This window comes from Muntiacus reevesi, chromosome 1 (assembly GCF_963930625.1).
Source record: "Muntiacus reevesi chromosome 1, mMunRee1.1, whole genome shotgun sequence".
Taxonomy (NCBI): domain Eukaryota; kingdom Metazoa; phylum Chordata; class Mammalia; order Artiodactyla; family Cervidae; genus Muntiacus; species Muntiacus reevesi.
Genome location: NC_089249.1, coordinates 220785752 through 220802722, shown reverse-complemented (window position 1 = coordinate 220802722; position 16971 = coordinate 220785752). Strand labels below are relative to the sequence as shown.

General features: G+C 39.2%; 1 long non-coding RNA gene across 1 annotated transcript in view; it reads right to left on the bottom strand.

The window, feature by feature from the left end:
- Positions 1–253: 253 nt before the first annotated feature.
- Positions 254–16971, bottom strand: part of LOC136167606 (uncharacterized) — a 40088-nt gene continuing 23370 nt past the window's right edge. Inside the window, exon 3 of the long non-coding RNA XR_010663097.1 lies at positions 254–1821. This is a non-coding gene — a long non-coding RNA (uncharacterized lncRNA). The remainder of the gene's footprint in view (positions 1822–16971) is intronic.

Sequence of the window (16971 nt, the reverse complement as noted above, 5' to 3'; positions counted from 1 at the left end):
TAGACCAGGACATGTCAGAGAGTGAGCAACCACTTTTTAGAAGCAATAGAAGAGATAGCTCCACAAAGTTAGAAAATCTATCCTGAACCATGGCTCCTAATGTGTAGGAAAACAAATTTCACAGGGAGGTGAACAGCAAAAATAAAAACATCAAGGTCAAATTATTACTGAACCAAATAGGGTCCTTGCACTCGTTCACAATATAGCCAATTGATTGATACCAGGTTGTGGTGAAGGAAAGTACAATATTTATTGCAAGGCCAAACAAGGAATATGAACTGCTAATGCTCAAAAGACCTGAACTCATCAATGGCTTTCAGGAAAGGTTTTTAAAGACAGGGTAAGGGAGAGAGTTGCAGAGTGCATGATCACTTCATAGACATTTTTCTGATTGGTTGGTGGTGAGGCAATCAGGAATGAACATCATCAGCCTCATGGTTCAAACTGGTCTGGAGCCTATGTGCTTGTGGTAGGATGCAGTTAACTTCTTCCACCAGATGGCGGTTTCAGTATCTGCAAAGTACCTCAAGGACATGGCTCAGAATATCATCTTTGGCCCTGGAGAAAAAGACCTAAAGATGATTTGGTTTAACGGCTAAACTGTTATTATTTTGTCTTGCTTGACTATTTTCCTTTGTTTCTGCCTTTTCTCACTTCTTCTTATTAAATCTGTTCTTTGGAACTCAGGGAAGGCTTAGGAGGCTAAAGTTTTTCTACAAACATGAGGCATGGCACAGGAAGGGGGTGGAGTTGTCTGCCCCAGAAAGGCCCCACAGAGCTCTCCTTGGATTTAGTTTTGTTGCTCAGTTGCTGTCATATCCAACTCTTTGTGACCTCAAAGACTCAGCAGGTCAGCCTTCTCTGACCTTCACCGTCTCCTGGAGTTTGCTCACATTCACATCTATTCAGTCGGCAATGCTATCCAACCATCTCATTCTCTGCTGCCCTATTCTCCATTTGCTTTCAATCTTTCCCAGCATCAAGGTCTTTTCCAATGAGTCAATTCTTCACATCAGATGGCCAATGTATTTGAGCTTCAGTTACAGCATCAGTCATTCCAATGACTATTCGGCGTTGATTTCCTTCAGGATTGACTGGTTTGATCTCTTTGCACTAAAATGGACTTCCAAGAGTCTTCTCCAGCACAATTCAAAAGAATCAATTCTTCAGCACTGACTTTGGAATCTAAGGAAATAAAATCTATCACTATTTCCAATTTTTCTCCTTCAATTTGCTATGAAGTGATGGGATTGGATGCCATGATCTTTGTTTCTCGAATGTTGAGTTTTAAGCCAGCTTTTTCACTCTCCTCTTTCACCCTTATGGAGCGGCTCTTTAGTTCCTCTTCACTTTCTGCCATTACAGTGGTATCTTCTGCATATCAAAGGTTGTTGATATTTCTCCTGGCAGTCTTTATTCCAGCTTATGATTCCTCCAACCCAACATTTTTCATGATGTTTTCTACACATAAATTAAATAAACAGGGTGACATTATACAGCCTTGTCATACAACTTTCTCAATTATGAATCAGTCAGTTGTTTCATGTTTAAGATTCTAACTGTTGCTTCTTGACCTGCATACAGGTTTCTCAGGAGACAGGTAAAGTGGCCTGGTATTCCCATCTCTTTAATAATTTCCCACAGTTTGTTGTGATCCACATAGTAAAAGGCTTTAGCATAGTCAATGAGGCAGAAGTAGATGTTTTTCTGAAATTCTCTTGCTTTCTCCATGATCCAACAAATGTTGGCAATTTGATTGAGGGTTTCTCTGCCTTTTCTAAACAAAACTTGTACATCTGGAAGTTTTCAGTTCATACCATGCTATTATAAGAAAAAAGAGAGAATAAGAGTGAAATAAAATCTCTACAAACAATGGAAATAAGTTATAAAGACATGCCAATGACACAAATCACCCATGAGTTCAAAAAGAACTAAAATACATTTAGAAAATAATATAAGATGTGAAAAAACAACAGAAATAAAAAATAGAAAAACACTGGAGTTTTTGTGTAAGAAAGAATTAGAATAACAGAAAAATTGATATTACAATCAAAAACTAAACTGGAAGGAATACAAAAATAAAAGACCATGTCAAAAAATGTCTTAATACAAATAGAAGATGAAAAGGAAGAAAACAATTTAAAATAAATAAAGAAAGAAATGAAAATGATTCAAGACAATTTTTAAAATTTAACATAATAAGGAAAACCCACAATATGGATAATGCGAATACATTATAAAGAAAAATAAAGCAAAGTAACAGAACAAATTTTGAAAGCTAGAATTTAAAAAACTTTCAAGAAAGAGACAAAAAAAGATTTGAATCTATATTTGAAAGAGTACACCATAAGTCTAGATATACCAACCTAGAATGAGTGATACCGAGATATAAACTAGTAAAATTATTGAATTTGAGAGAAAAAGAAAAAGAAATCAGTTGAGAGTGTTCACAGAAAGAATAAGTGACTTGACAAGAAATAAATTAGGTTATCATCAAATTTTTGACAGCAGTCATACCAAAAGAAATTGACATTAAAATACTTAAGGAAATTAATGATTTTATGATTAATGATTAAGGATTTTATCACCAACAAAATTGATATGCATTGTGACCAAAGAGAATAGACAAAAGGTTATTATCATGCAAGAGCTCAAAGAAAATTTTTCCTATGAGCACTTTTGTATGTATCTGCTAGAGAATGGGCTTTAGACAAAGAAAATGACAGGAGAAAATGGACATAAAGAATATAAGGGGACATTAAATACAGAGTTACTTGTAGAACTAATACTAAATAAAGGTTGAAAGACAGAGAAAATAGTTTGCAGTGTCTATATGGTTCAATCATGCAAATATAGTACAAACGTATTTTAAATGGAGAGAGAATGAACAGAAAAAATGTTAATCTGTTTTCAGTAATTATAAAATTAATGGCAGTATTAGTATTACCTTTGTTGAAACTGTTGCTTATGTGATATATGGAAAAACAAACAAATAATACTAAATCATGCTAATTCCATTATTTCCTCTTTTCATGAGATCCAGGATTCTCAGGGTTTAAGAAATGAGGTAAAGATGTAATTTAGAAGAGATTTAGTTTTAAAAATCTTTGAAGCTGCATTTAATTTGTAAGTATGAATGTATGAAGTGTCTAATGTTTCCATTCTGTCCACTGAAAAGGCTTATAAATAATAACTAACCAAATAATATTGAGTATTCCTCACCCCCAGAACAGATCATGGTTTTGAAATACCATTTCCTTGTTAAAGAAACCAAAGAGACTTGGACAAATGGTTGATTCCAGGTCCAGAACAAGAAATACACAAGATAAGCCTAGAACATCTTGTAATGCCAGAAAGCCAAGAATCTAGAAGAACTACAAGGGTCATGACTAAAGTACTTGAAGGTCAACTTGAAAGGGCTACCACCAGTCAAAGATGGGACAATTATTTTTTAAGATGCGACAAATAATGACAATAACTGCAAAGGGTTAAAATGTATCCTATATGTTTAAAAATAGTAATTTCATAATGATACCAAAAAATTATTTGGTTACACTTGGAGAATTATATAGCATAGAATATTATCTTGAAAAGTAGTGAATTAAAGAGAAAAATTTATCTTTCTTGTATGATTTATACCAATAGGTATAGAAGTGGAAATGTCTCTTTATAAAAAGTATTCCAACTAATAAAAAAAGAAATGATTGTTTTAGAATATCACATTTGCAACTCCCAATGAAATAATGGACTTAACGGATTTGGGCATTGAGCATCAACAGCTGCTAATATCACAAAAGACAAATTAGACATGAGGTTCCTCTTGATGAAGGAATATACCATCTCCTGCCAAAGGGAACAAACCTGGATCTGACCAAGCCTCTCAACCAGTTAACCCAAAGCTCTGAGGACAGAGAAGCAGGTAAAACAGTACCACAAGTTTGCAAACAGCGATGTGCAGACTAGGAGAAACTACAAGTCAAACATCCAGCACCTTTAACAGATTGTGAATTGTAAAATGAAGGAAGGATGAGACTAAATCATAATGTCCGGGGATGTTCTTTGAATGATAAAGTTATAGAGAAATGCAGATGAAACTGTTATGAAATCAGCTGGAGGTTGCTTTGCTGGGTGAGGCCAGTGTGACTGAGGTGGGCACAAGGAGGGGGCCATTGGATGACTGCCTTTTTTGCCCAGATGGTGGTTATAGGGTGGCAATTCGTAAAATGTATTACATCATTTGTTGGTTTTCTGTATTTGTGCTTCATTTAACAATAAAAGTAGTTGCAAAAATTTAGTCTATCTGGATTTATTTTGCTTTGGCATTGAGTAATAATCTAATTTTATTTATTTTTTCCAAATGGCTAGTAGCTTTGTAGAACTTCAAAAGAGCCACAGACCCAAGTGACAACTCATATAATACATTCAAAAGACAGTTACTTTTTCTTAATTGTTAATGAAGTTGAACATAGAGAAAAGGCCTTCATGATGTAGGTTTAAAACTCAGGTAGAATGGACATATGCCCAAGGGAAATAAAAAGTACTTATCACTACCAAAAATCATGTGCTAAAATGCTCTCACAACTTTAGTCTCAAAAGCCAAAAGCTGGAAACCATCCGACTGCTCATCCACAGTGGGATGAGTAAATAATTGTGGCATATCATGAGCGTCAAAAATGATACCAACTTACTACACCAACAACATAAATAGATGCAGGATTCCCCAATGGCTTGACAGTAAAGAATTCACCTGCCAATGCAAGAGACACAGATTCCACCCCTAGTCCAGAAAGATCTCACACGCCGAAGAGCAGCTAACCTGGTGAACCATAGTTATTGAGTCTGTGCTCGAGAGCCCTGAAGCCAAACTCTGAACCTGCGGGCCACAGAGCTGGTGCTCCACAACAAGAGAAACCACCTTAATGAGAAGCCCACACACTGCAACTAAGAGTAGCTCCACTTGCAGCAACCAGAGAAGACCCAGCACAGCAACAAAGACCCAGTGCAGACAAAATAAATAAGTAAATAAATAAAATTCTTTTAAACAAATATGAATAGATCCTACAAACACAGAGCTGAGAGAATGGCGATGCTGTCTAAATTAAGTTCAAGAACAGGTCATAATAACTCTATTTAATGCAATAAATTTAAAATGCACTTAAAATTTAAATTTAAAAAGTAAGTGAAGTGAAGTGGCTCAGTTGTGTCCGACTCTTTGTGACCCCTGGACTGTAGCCTACCAAGCTCCTCCGTCCATGGAATTCTCCAGGCATGAATACTGGAGCAGGTTGCTATTTCCTTCTCCAGGGGATCTTCCCGACCCAGGGATCGAACCCAGGTTTCCTGCACTGGAGGCAGAGGCTTTAACCTCGGAGCCACCCAGGAAAAAGTAAGTAGAAAGGGAAAAATAGGTAGAAAAGTCAGGAGGAAGTAGGACATCTAGGTAAAACATTAAGCATAGGGAATATTTGATGCCAGTTTAGTAGTTCTCAGCTAAGTATAAAAACAGCCCAAGGCTCACAGATGAAGCTCTGGACAGGGCAGGAGTGGCCAGTCCATCATTGTCCCTACACTGAGGCCAGTGAGAGTGACAATTCTGAGTACAGAGTGCAGAGCTGGAACGGGACCTCAGCAATCTTCTGGCCCAGAGTCTCCAAACTCAGTGCTGGGGACACAAAAGCTGCAAACATTCTTCAGCAGAGGTAGGAGGGGTGAGGAAGAAGAGGGCAGGGAAGACCCACAAGAATCCTGAGTACCACTGAGAAAGGCCCACAGGGCACACAGTCGGAAAAACAGCCCCTTTCCTGTCTGAGGTCTGGTGGTAAATAGCACTGACCAAACAAGAAATCAAAGCAGCCCAGCTAAGGAGTGTACAGCTGCGAGAACTGCCTCAGTTCTGGGTCGTGTGGCTGGAGCCCCAAGATGAGTAAGCAGGTTGGTCTACTCTCACACTTTTCTGGGGTCTCTCCTCCCTCACCCTCTTCTTCTTGCAGAACCAAGAGTAACCCAGAGACTCCAAGACTGACCAAAATTCACACTGAAATGCAAGCTGCCCCTAACTTGTGAGTCACCGTGGGTCATCTCCTCTCACATGATGCTCCTGATGCTGGGAGCAAGGATGACATTCAGAAAGGCCAGGAGCCAGGCTCCGCTGTCTCCACCATTTCTAGCTGTATGGTGTGGCCTTGGAGGTTGACTTGGCATCTCTAAGCCTTGCTTTGATCATCTATAAAACTGAAGCAATAGCACTGTACTGTGAGATGAATTATACTATGTAAAGTACAGGACTGGCTCAAAAAGAGGGCCCAACCTCTGTGACTACTCGCACTGGAGCCAAAGCCTTGGGCTTCCAATGCACTTGCTTCTTACACAACTGTGAGTCAGTTCTGCCCCTTCCTGACCCAGGTCAGGCTCCATCCTCACTTTCCTCTTCTCCACTGCCCAGGACCACTCTGTGCGGAAACTTCTTCTGCCTCAGAAACTCCTGCATACAGAAGGAAAATGAGCTTAATTATGAGGATGACTGGAGAGGCAAGAGGTATGATTTACTGAAAGTTTGTCTCTGCCAAATTCATATGTTGAAGCCTTGACCCACAATGTGCTGTTGTTCAGAGCTGGAGCCTTCAGAAGGTAGTAGGTTTAGATGAGATCATGAGGCAGGAGCCCCTGGATGGGAATAGTGCCTGTAGAAGAAGAGGAAGAAAACAGATCCCTCTCTTCCTTCACTGTGTGAGGACAGGTCAGGCAGGTGGCTGTCTGCAAGTCAGGGAGGACCCGAGCGTCCAGAGGACCATCTCAGCAGGGTGAGAACAGACCTCAGAACTTCCATTTCAAACCCAGCTTCTGCCACAGGCTTCAGTCTTCAGCGATGTAGACCGCAGAAGACTATCTTCACATCTTGATTCGGAACTCAGTTCAACATTTCTCACATGCTTTTTCTGAGCCAGACACCAAGCTAGGGGCTGGAGCTTCTATAACAAAATGTGAGGTTTGTTGACCTGAAATAAATAGACTGCCATTTATTTCTCCAGCAAAGATGGGTCTATTTGGGTTCAGCAAAGAATTACAATTCAGGGTCTGCAACCATGGCAAGCCACATGCAAGTCTCTTACACAGTAAAGGAAGGAGAACGCTTTTATAGAGTGAAAAAGGAAGCTGGAAGGGTTATCCTAAGCCAAGAGTTCCAGGGTTGTTGACTGAGTCTTTACCAGAAAAACCATCTCTTCATCCCACCTGGGCTCTGCTATCATTGCAAGGTATGAGAGCTCCCCCTTATGGTCTCCCAATCCTATTTAAATGAGATTGCTGTTGATTAATTTTTTTGTATTTGCGCCTTTGAAGCAAGGACTTTATCTGAAAGCAGAACTGGTCAAGAATCAGGTTTTTTGGTTTCAGTGACTTTTCGTCTCAACATCAAGAAGGACCTTTGCTGCTAGTAGTGTCTCAAATTAGAGGGAAATGGCACGTTTTGGAGACCTATTAAGGTCACATTCAAATAACAAGGAGGAGTAGGAGAGAGAAGTCTCAAGAAGGTTTTACCTAAAGACTATTATCTGTTATCAAGACCACAGATATTGAAGATCATATGAAGTGTTATGTATCATCAGAGGTTGGGCAGCAAACTCCCAACAGGCCTGGTCCAGATATCTTAGAAAAGTAGTCTCATCAGATGTATTTACTCCTCAATCACTATGCAGTTTAAGAGGAGTTTCCCAGGTAAACAGAAATTTTCCCGAAGGACTTCAGCCACAGAAGAGGTCATGGCCTGTCTCCAAGAGAAGACTTCAGTCCAATGTGAAAACACACAGACCGTGACTAAAACATATTTATATTCATGAGATGAAGGAAGTTGAATGGAATCCATTTGCCAGAACTTGAATTGTCCATTGGGCCAATTAAAATGTCCTGAAGCAGTATGAACATGTTTCTCTGGGTTGTATTTTATATAAGTGGGGCAAGTGAGGTAGGTATTTTCTGTGACCTTGTCATTTCCCCTCATCAACATTGACTCCTGAGTGATATCATGTTGTCAGTAGACCAATGACTTAATGTGTGTACAGTGGTGAACATTGGGGATTTTAGAATCTCTGGTAGGACTGAGTTATTATTTGACCTCAACTGAGAAAATTTGATCAGGTCAACATTTGTTCAATTTCCAATCTTGTTTTTCCCTTCCTTGGGCCCATTGTTGAGCTTCTCTAACCAGTGTTTCTTTTTTAATGTTTATTTGGCTGTCTTGGGTCTTAGTTGTAGCATATGAGATCTTTGCTGTGACATGTGGGATCTTTAACTGTTGCATACAGACTCTCTAGCTGTGGTTCTCAGGCTCAGTAGTTGTGTTCCATGGGCTCCAGATTCTGCAGGATTCAGTAGTTGCAGCATGTCGACTCTCTAGTTGTGGTATGTGGGCTTAGTTGCTCTGAGGCATATGGAATCTTAGTTCCCTGACCAGGGATCAAACCCGAGTCCCCTGCATTGCAAGTTGGATTCTTAACCACTGGACCACCTGGGAAGTCCCTCTAGTCAGTTTTTCTAAGTTATCATTTGGAGAAATAGGGCTTCCCCGGTGGCTCAGATGGTAAAGACTCCACCTGCAATGCAGGAGACCTGGGTTCAATTCCTGGGTTGGGAGGATCCCCTGGAGAAGGAAACAGAAACCCACTCCAGTATTCTTGCCTGGAGAATTCCATGGACAAAGGAGCCTGGTGGGCTCCAGCCCATAGGGTTGAAAAGAGTTGGACACGACTGAGTGACTATCACTTTCCTTTGGCCTGTGACAGAGGTTTGACTACTGCTGGTCCCATTAAAGGCAGCATTCCTTGCCAAAATGTCAGCAAAGTGATTTCCCTTAACTTCCAATATGTCAAGTTTAGAATGCCCCAGAATCTTAATAATTGTGAAAGTGGCAGGTTAAAGTATTGCATCTAATACTTTTGAAGATGGGGACCATTTAAAATTTTATTTCCACTAGAAGAAAAGAACCCATACTGCTTTCACAACATTCCAAATTCATGAGCTATGCAGAAAGCATGTCTACTATCAGTATAAACATTGGCAGCTTTGTCCTTGGCTAAAGTACAGGCCTGTGTAAGAGCATATACCTCAGCCTGTTGAACAGAAGCAGCCGTAGTAAAGACGCTGTCTTAACAACATCAAAAGGAGTTGCAAGAGGATCTGTTGTGTAGTTGCTAAGTCATGTCCAACTCTTTGCAACCCCATGGACTGTAGCCCACCAGACTCCTCGGTCCATGGAGTTCCTGTATACCCAGCATGATATCTACCTTTGTCTCCTTTCAAATACAAACCATTGGTGAACCATGAGAAGTCAAGTGTTACTCAAAGACATATCTAAACATCATCATGGGGAATCAGAAAGTGACCCATCAGCATTAAACAATCATGAGGGACATCAGATAGTGGGAGGAGAGTATCAGGGTTAAGGATACTAGAACATAAAGTAGTTATGTAAAGAGGGTTATCAACAGGACTTCATATGAGGTGAGGCAGCTGACTGAGAAACGTTGAGTGTGATGAGAATTCTAGAGAACTTTGACTGAATGAGATGCAAAAATGGTTAAAGGGGATCCCAAAATGATTTTCTCAGAGGTCTTAACCAAAAAGGTAGTATCCATAATGGCACTCAAGGCAAGGAGGGTATCCAGGTGCCATTGGTTCAGTTGCTGACATTAATACCCTAAAGGCTGATGGTGGTCCCCTGTAGGGTGAGTACCAACTCACTGTTGGGTGAGTAACCCAAGGGCATACCCTTCCTTTTCACAGACAAATGGTAAAAGGGAATCTTATAACTGTGATGCCCAAGGGGAAGGTAAGTTCATCAAACTCTGCTTTAAAGCCTTGAAAACCATGTTGTCAGGTTCTTTTCATAAAATTGGGACGGGTTCTTATTCTTTAGTAAAACATAAGAGGCTTATGCTTTAAGCCTCTTGAAGCTTGATCATAAGAGAAAAATTTGTAATCCAATTCTAGCAATAAACAACTAGTCTGAGAAAACTTCCCAGTTGGTACTTAGTACAGGGTTTTGGAAAACATTATTGTTGCTGTTCAGACATTTCTCCAAAGAAGACATACAGATGGCTAACCAACTCATGAAAAAATGCTCAATGTCACTCATTATTAGAGAAATACAAATCAAAACTACAATGAAGTATCACCTCACACCAGTCAGAATGGCCATCATTAAAAAATCTACAAACAATAAATGCTGGAGAGGCTGTGGAGAAAAGGAAAACCTCTTACACTGTTGGTGGGAATGCAAATTGATACAGCTACGATGGAGGACAGTATGAAGATTCCTTTTAAAAACTAGGAATAAAATTACCATACAGCCTAATAATTCCATACTGGGCATATATTCTGAGAAAACCATAATTGAAAATGACACATAATGACATACATACAACAATATTCACTGCAGCGCTATTTACAATGGCTAGGACATGGAAGCAACCTAGATATCCATTGCCAGATGAATGGATAAAGAAGCTGCAGTACACATATACAATGTATACTATACATGATTTACATAAAAAGGAATGAATTTGAGTCAGTTCTAGTGAGGTGGATGAACCTAGAGCCTGTTATACAGAGTTAAGTGAGTCATAAAGAGAAAAAAAAATCACATATTAACACATATATATATGGAATCTAGAAAGATGGTATTGATGAACCTATTTGCAGGGAAGCAATGGAGATGATTGCCTCCTCCTTTCTAGAATGGAAAACATTAGATATCTCTTCAAGAAAATTGGAGATACCAAGGGAACATTTCATGCAAAGATGGGCACAATAAAGGACAGAAACAGTATGGACCTAACAGAAGCAGAAGATAATAAGAAGAGGTGGCAAAAATACATAAAAGAACTATACAGGATCTTAATGACCCAGATAACCATGATGGTGTGATCACTCACCTAGAGCCAGACATCCTGGAATGTGAAGTCAAGTGGGCCTTAGGAAACATCACTACAAACAAAGCTAGTGGAGGTGATGGAATTCCAGTTGAGCAATTTCATATCATAAAATATGATGCTAATCAATATGCCAGCAAACCCTAGAGTGCTGCACTCAATATGCCAGCAAATTTGGAAAACTCAGCAGTGCCCACAGGACTGGAAAAGGTCAGTTTTCATTCCAATCCTAAAGAAGGGCAATGCCAAAGAATGTTCAAACTACCACAAAATTGCACTCATCTCACACGCTAGAAAAGTAATGCTCAAAATTCGCCAAGCTAGGCTTCAACAGTACATGAATTGAGAACTTCCAGATGTTCAAGTTAGATTTAGAAAAGGCAGAGGAACCAGAGATCATACTGATAACATCTGATGGATCACTGAAAAAGCAAGAGAATTCCAGAAAAACATTTACTTCTGCTTCATTGACTACCCTAAAGTCTTTGTGTGGATCACAACAAACTGTGGAAAATTCCTCAAGAGATGGGAATATCAGACAACATTACCTGCCTTCTGAGAAATCTGTATGCAGGTCAAGAAGCAACAGTTAGAACCAGACACGGAACAACAGATTGATTCCAAATTGGGAAAGGAGTACATCAAGCCTGTATATTGTCACCCTGCTTATATGCAGAGTACATCATGTGAAACGCCAGGCTGGATGAAGTATAAGCTGGAATCAAGATTGCCAGGAGAAATATCAATAACCTCAGATATGCAGATGACACCACTGTTATGGCAGAAAGTGAAAAAGAACTAAAGAACCTCCTGATGAAAGTGAAAGACGAGAATGAAAAGTTGGCTTAAAACTCAACATTCAAAAAACGAAGATCATGGCACCTGGTACCATCACTCATGGCAGATAGATGGGGACACAATGGAAACAGTGAGAATTTATTTTCTTGGGCTCCAAAATCACTGCAGATGGTGACTGCAGTCATGAAATTAAAAGACACTTGCTCCTTGGAAGAAATGCTATGACAAACCTAAACAGCATATTAAAAAGTAGAGATATCAACTATGCCAACAAAGGTCCATCTAGTTCAAGCTGTGGTTTTTCCAGTAGTCATGTATGGATGTGAGAATTGGACCATAAAGAAAGCTGAGAGCTGAAGAAGTGATGCTTTTGAACTGTGGTGTTGGAGAAGACTCTTGAGAGTCCCTTGGACTGCAAGGAAATCAAGCCAGTCAATACTAAAGGAAATCAGTCCTGAATATTCATTGGAAGGACTGGTGCTGAAGCTGAAGCACCAATACTTCAGGCATCTGATGCAAAGAACTGACTCATTAGAAAAGACCCTGATGCTGGGAAAGACTGAAGGCAGGAGGAGAAGGGAGTGACAGAAGATGAGACGGTTGGATGGCAACACTGACTCAATGGAGATGAGTTTGAGCAAGCTCCAGGAGTTGGTGACGGACAGGGAAGCCTGGCATTCTGCAGTCCATAGGGTTGAAAGAGTCAGACATGACTGAAGGACTGAACTGAACTGAATGGAGATGCAGACATAAAGAACAGACTTCTGGACACAGTGGAGAAAGGGGAGAGTGGGACGAATTGAGAGTCTATCATTGAAACATGCTTTACCATATGTAAAACAGATAACCAGTGAAAACTTGCTGTATGATGCATGGAGCTCAAACCCAGTGCTCTGTGACAACTTAGATGGGGTGGAAGGTGGAAGGAAGGTTCAAGAACGAGGACACGTTTGTATCCTGAATCCATGGCCAATTCATGTTGATGTGCAGCAGAAACCACTATAATATTGTAATGCAACTATCCTTCAATTAAAAATAAATAAACTTTTAAAAACTGAATAGTGTTGCAATGTTTTGTAAGTGTTGATCTAAATTACTTTGTCCAAGGATTATAAGAGACTATTATGAACAACTATATGGCAATAAAATGGGCAACCTGGACGAAATGGACAAATTCTTAGAAAAGTTCAATCTTCCAAGACTGAACCAGGAAGAAATAGAAATTATGAACAACCCAGTTACAAGCACTGAATTGAAGCTGTGATCAAAAATCTAAAAAACAAAAGCCCAGGACCAGATGGCTTTACAGGAGAATTCTATCAAAAATTTAGAGAAGAGCTAATGCCTATCCTTCTAAAACTCAAAAAATTGCAGAGGAAGGAACACTTCCAAACCCATTCTATGAGGCCACCATCACCCTGATACCAAGACTAGACAAAGACAACACAAGAAAAGAAAACTACAGGCCAATACCACTGATGAACATAGATGCAAAAATCCTCAACAAAATTTTAGCAAACAGATTCAGCAATACATTAAAAAGCTCACACACCATGATCAAGTTGGGTTTATTCCAGGAATGCAAGGATTCTTCATTATACACAAATCAATCAATGTGATATACCAAATTAACAAATTGAAAGATAAAAACCATATAATAATCTCAATAAATGCAGAAAAAGGCCTTTTGAAAATTCAGCACTCATTTATAATTAAAACTCTTCAAAAAATGGGCACAGAAGGAACCTATCTCAACACAGTAAAGTCCATATATGATAAGCCTACAGCAAACACTATTCTCAATGGTGAAAAAACTGAAAGCATTCCCCTGTAGATCGGGAACAAGACAAGGGTGTCCACTTTTACCACTATTATTCAACATAGTTCTGGAAGTCCTAGCTTCAGCAATCAGAGAAGAAAAAGAAATAAAAGGAATCCAGATCAGAAAAGAAGAAATAAAACTCTCACTGTTTGCAGATGACATGATACTGTACATAGAAAACCCTAAAGATAGTATCAGAAAATTACTAGAGCTAATCAGTGAATTTATCAAAGTTGTAGGATACAAAATCAGTACGCAGAAATTACTTGCATTTCTATATACTAACAATGAAAAATCAGAAAGAGAAATTAAGGAATCAATCCCATTCACCATTGCAACAAAAAGAATTAAAAATCTAGGAATAAACTTACCTAAGGAGACAAAAGAACTATACACAGAAAATTATAAGACATTAATGAAAGAGATCAAAGATGACATAAACAGATGGAATGATATTCCATGTTCCTGGGTAGGAAGAATCAATATTGTGAAAATGACTATACTACCAAATGCAATCTGCAGATCCAGTGCGGTCCCTATCAAATTATCAGTGACATTTTTCACAGAACTAAAACAAAAAATTTCACAATTCATATGGAAACTGAAAAGACCCCAAATAGCCAAAGCAATTTTAAGAAGAATGGAGCTGGAGGAATCAACCTTCCTGACTTCAGATTATACTACAAAGCTACAATCATCAAGGTAGTATGGTACTGGCACAAAAACAGATATATAGACCAATGGAACAAGATAGATAGCCCAGAAATAAACCCATGTACCTATGGGTACCTTATTTTTGACAAAGGAGGCAAGAATATAAAATGGGGCAAAGACAGACTCTTCAAGAAATGGTACTGGGAAAACTGGAAAGCTACAAGTAAAAGAATGAAATTAGAACACCTCCTAACTCCATACATAAAGATAAACTCAAAATGGATTAAAGCCTAAATGTAAGACTAGAAACTATAAAAATACCCTTAGAGGAAAACATAGGCAGAACACTTGATGCCATAAATCAAAGCAAGATCCTCTATGACCCACCTCCTACAGTAGTGGAAATAAAAACAAAAGTAAACAAGTGGGACCTAATTAAACTTTAAAGCTTTTGCTTTAAAAAGGAAACGATAAGCAAGGTGAAAAGGCAACCCTCAGAATGGGAGAAAATAACAGCAAATGAACAAGTGACAAAGGATTAATTTCCAAAATATACAAGCAGCTCATACAACTCAATGCCAGAAAAACAAACAACCCAATAAAAAAAGTGAGAAAAGACCTAAACAGACATTTCTCCAAAGAAGACATACAGATGGCTAACAAACACAAGAAAAGATGATCAACATTGCTCATTATTAGAGAAATGCAAATCAAAACTACAATGAGATATCACCTCACACCGGTCAGAATGGCCATCATCAAAAAGTCTACAAACAATAAATGCTGGAAAGTGTGTGGAGAAAAGGGAATGCTCTTGCACTGTTGGGAATATAAATTGATACAGCCACAATGGAAGATGGTATGGAGATTCCTTTAAAAACTAGGAATAAAAGCACCATATGACCCAGCAATCCCACTCCCAGGCATATACCCTGAGGAAACCAAAATTGAAAAAGACATATGTTTCCCACTGTCACTGTAGCACTATTTACAATAGGTAGAACATGGAAGCAACCTAGATGTCCATCAACAGATGAATGGATAAAGAAGTTTTGGTACATAGACACAATGGAATATTACTCAGCCATAAAAAGGAATGTATTTGAGTCAGTTCTAATGAGGTGCACGAACCTAGAACCTATTATACAGACTGAAGTAAGTCAGAAAGAGATAGATAAATATCTAACATATATATATGGAATCTAAAAAAATGGTACTGAAGAATTTATTTACAGACAAGCAGTGGAGAAACAGACATAGAGAACAGACTTATGGACATGGGGAGAGGGGAGGAGAGGATGAGATGTATGGAAAGAGTAACACAGAAACTTACATTACCATATGTAAAATAGATAGCCAACGGGAATTTGCTGTGGCTCAGGAAACTCAAACAGGGGCTCTGTATCAACCTAGAGGGGTGGGATGGGGAGGGAGATGGGAGAGAGGGTCAAAAAAGGAGGGGATATAGAACAAAATTCTGTAAAGCAACTATCCTTCAATAAAAAATAAATTAACTAAATTTGTCCAAGATCATAAGATAACTGATAAGTTGAATAATCACCTAGTAAACTAATTGTGGGAGAGGCTACCCACTCTAGTGGCCTGGCCTGGAGAGTTCCATGGACTGTATAGTCCATGGGGTCTGAAAGAGTCAGCAACTTTCACTTTCATTTTTCATACTAATTTCCACATTTTTATATTTCACATTAGTTGTAAATAGAATACTCTCACATATTATGAGAGAAAGAGTTTGGGAGGAGAGAGAAAGACTTTCCTTTGCCTGGATTCCTCCATGGATTGGGTGATAAACTCCAAAGCTCTGGGTTCATACAGCAGAATTTAGTAGGCGCATCCCATCCATGTGCACTCATCTCTATATCCTATGACTTACATCCAGTCAGAGATTAAAGGAAGGCACATGCTCCCAGGTGTAATAATGAGACAACCACAAACATCTCTGCATTAGCTCCACAAACATACCCACACACCATGAAACAGACGGGTGGTTGCATAAATCTGCCATCTCTCCATTCAATACAAAAAGCACAACAATTGCCTCCAGCAATAAAGACTTACATCCACAATCAAGCACATGATGGTAAGATAATGTTACTCCTGCTCATCCTAGAGAAATAATTAACTATCACTCCCTTTCTTCACCACCCACACCTAGCCAAACAGAGCTGCTAATCAAGAACCAGAGATACTCAAGTACCTGGGCTCCAAGGAGGGGGTTGTGTGATGGGGAAGGGGGACACTGCATGAAGAACACCTTGTGTTCTGGGAATTCCAAATGGCAGCCTGGCCAGAGAAGGATGGGCCAAACTGGAGCAAATGTAATGCTGTCTGTTTCTGCAGGAGAATCTCAGGTGTGGAAGGTCACTGAGAAATGGGAAGGTCCCCACAACTCAGCTCCCTCTGTCTTGAAGGCTCTGAAAATAAAAGCTCCTCTGCGGTCTCAAATTGAATGAATATTTAGAGTTCCCATTCAACAGGAACTTACTGAGTACTTACAATGTGTCAAGAAGTGGGACACAACAGTGACCAAAATGGCATTTCTTGATCTTGTGGAGTTTCCATTTTCTGTAGAGGGAGGTGATAAATATACAGGCTATGAGAAGATGACAAGTACTTTAGAGAAAATAAAGGAGGAGACAGGTGAAGAGTGGAGCAGGTGTGCGGTCATAGAAAGTGTGACTGGGAAGGTAGCATTTGAGCAAAGACTGCAGAAGGTAAGGACTGCTGGGAAACAAACGTAGGGAGGACTATTTC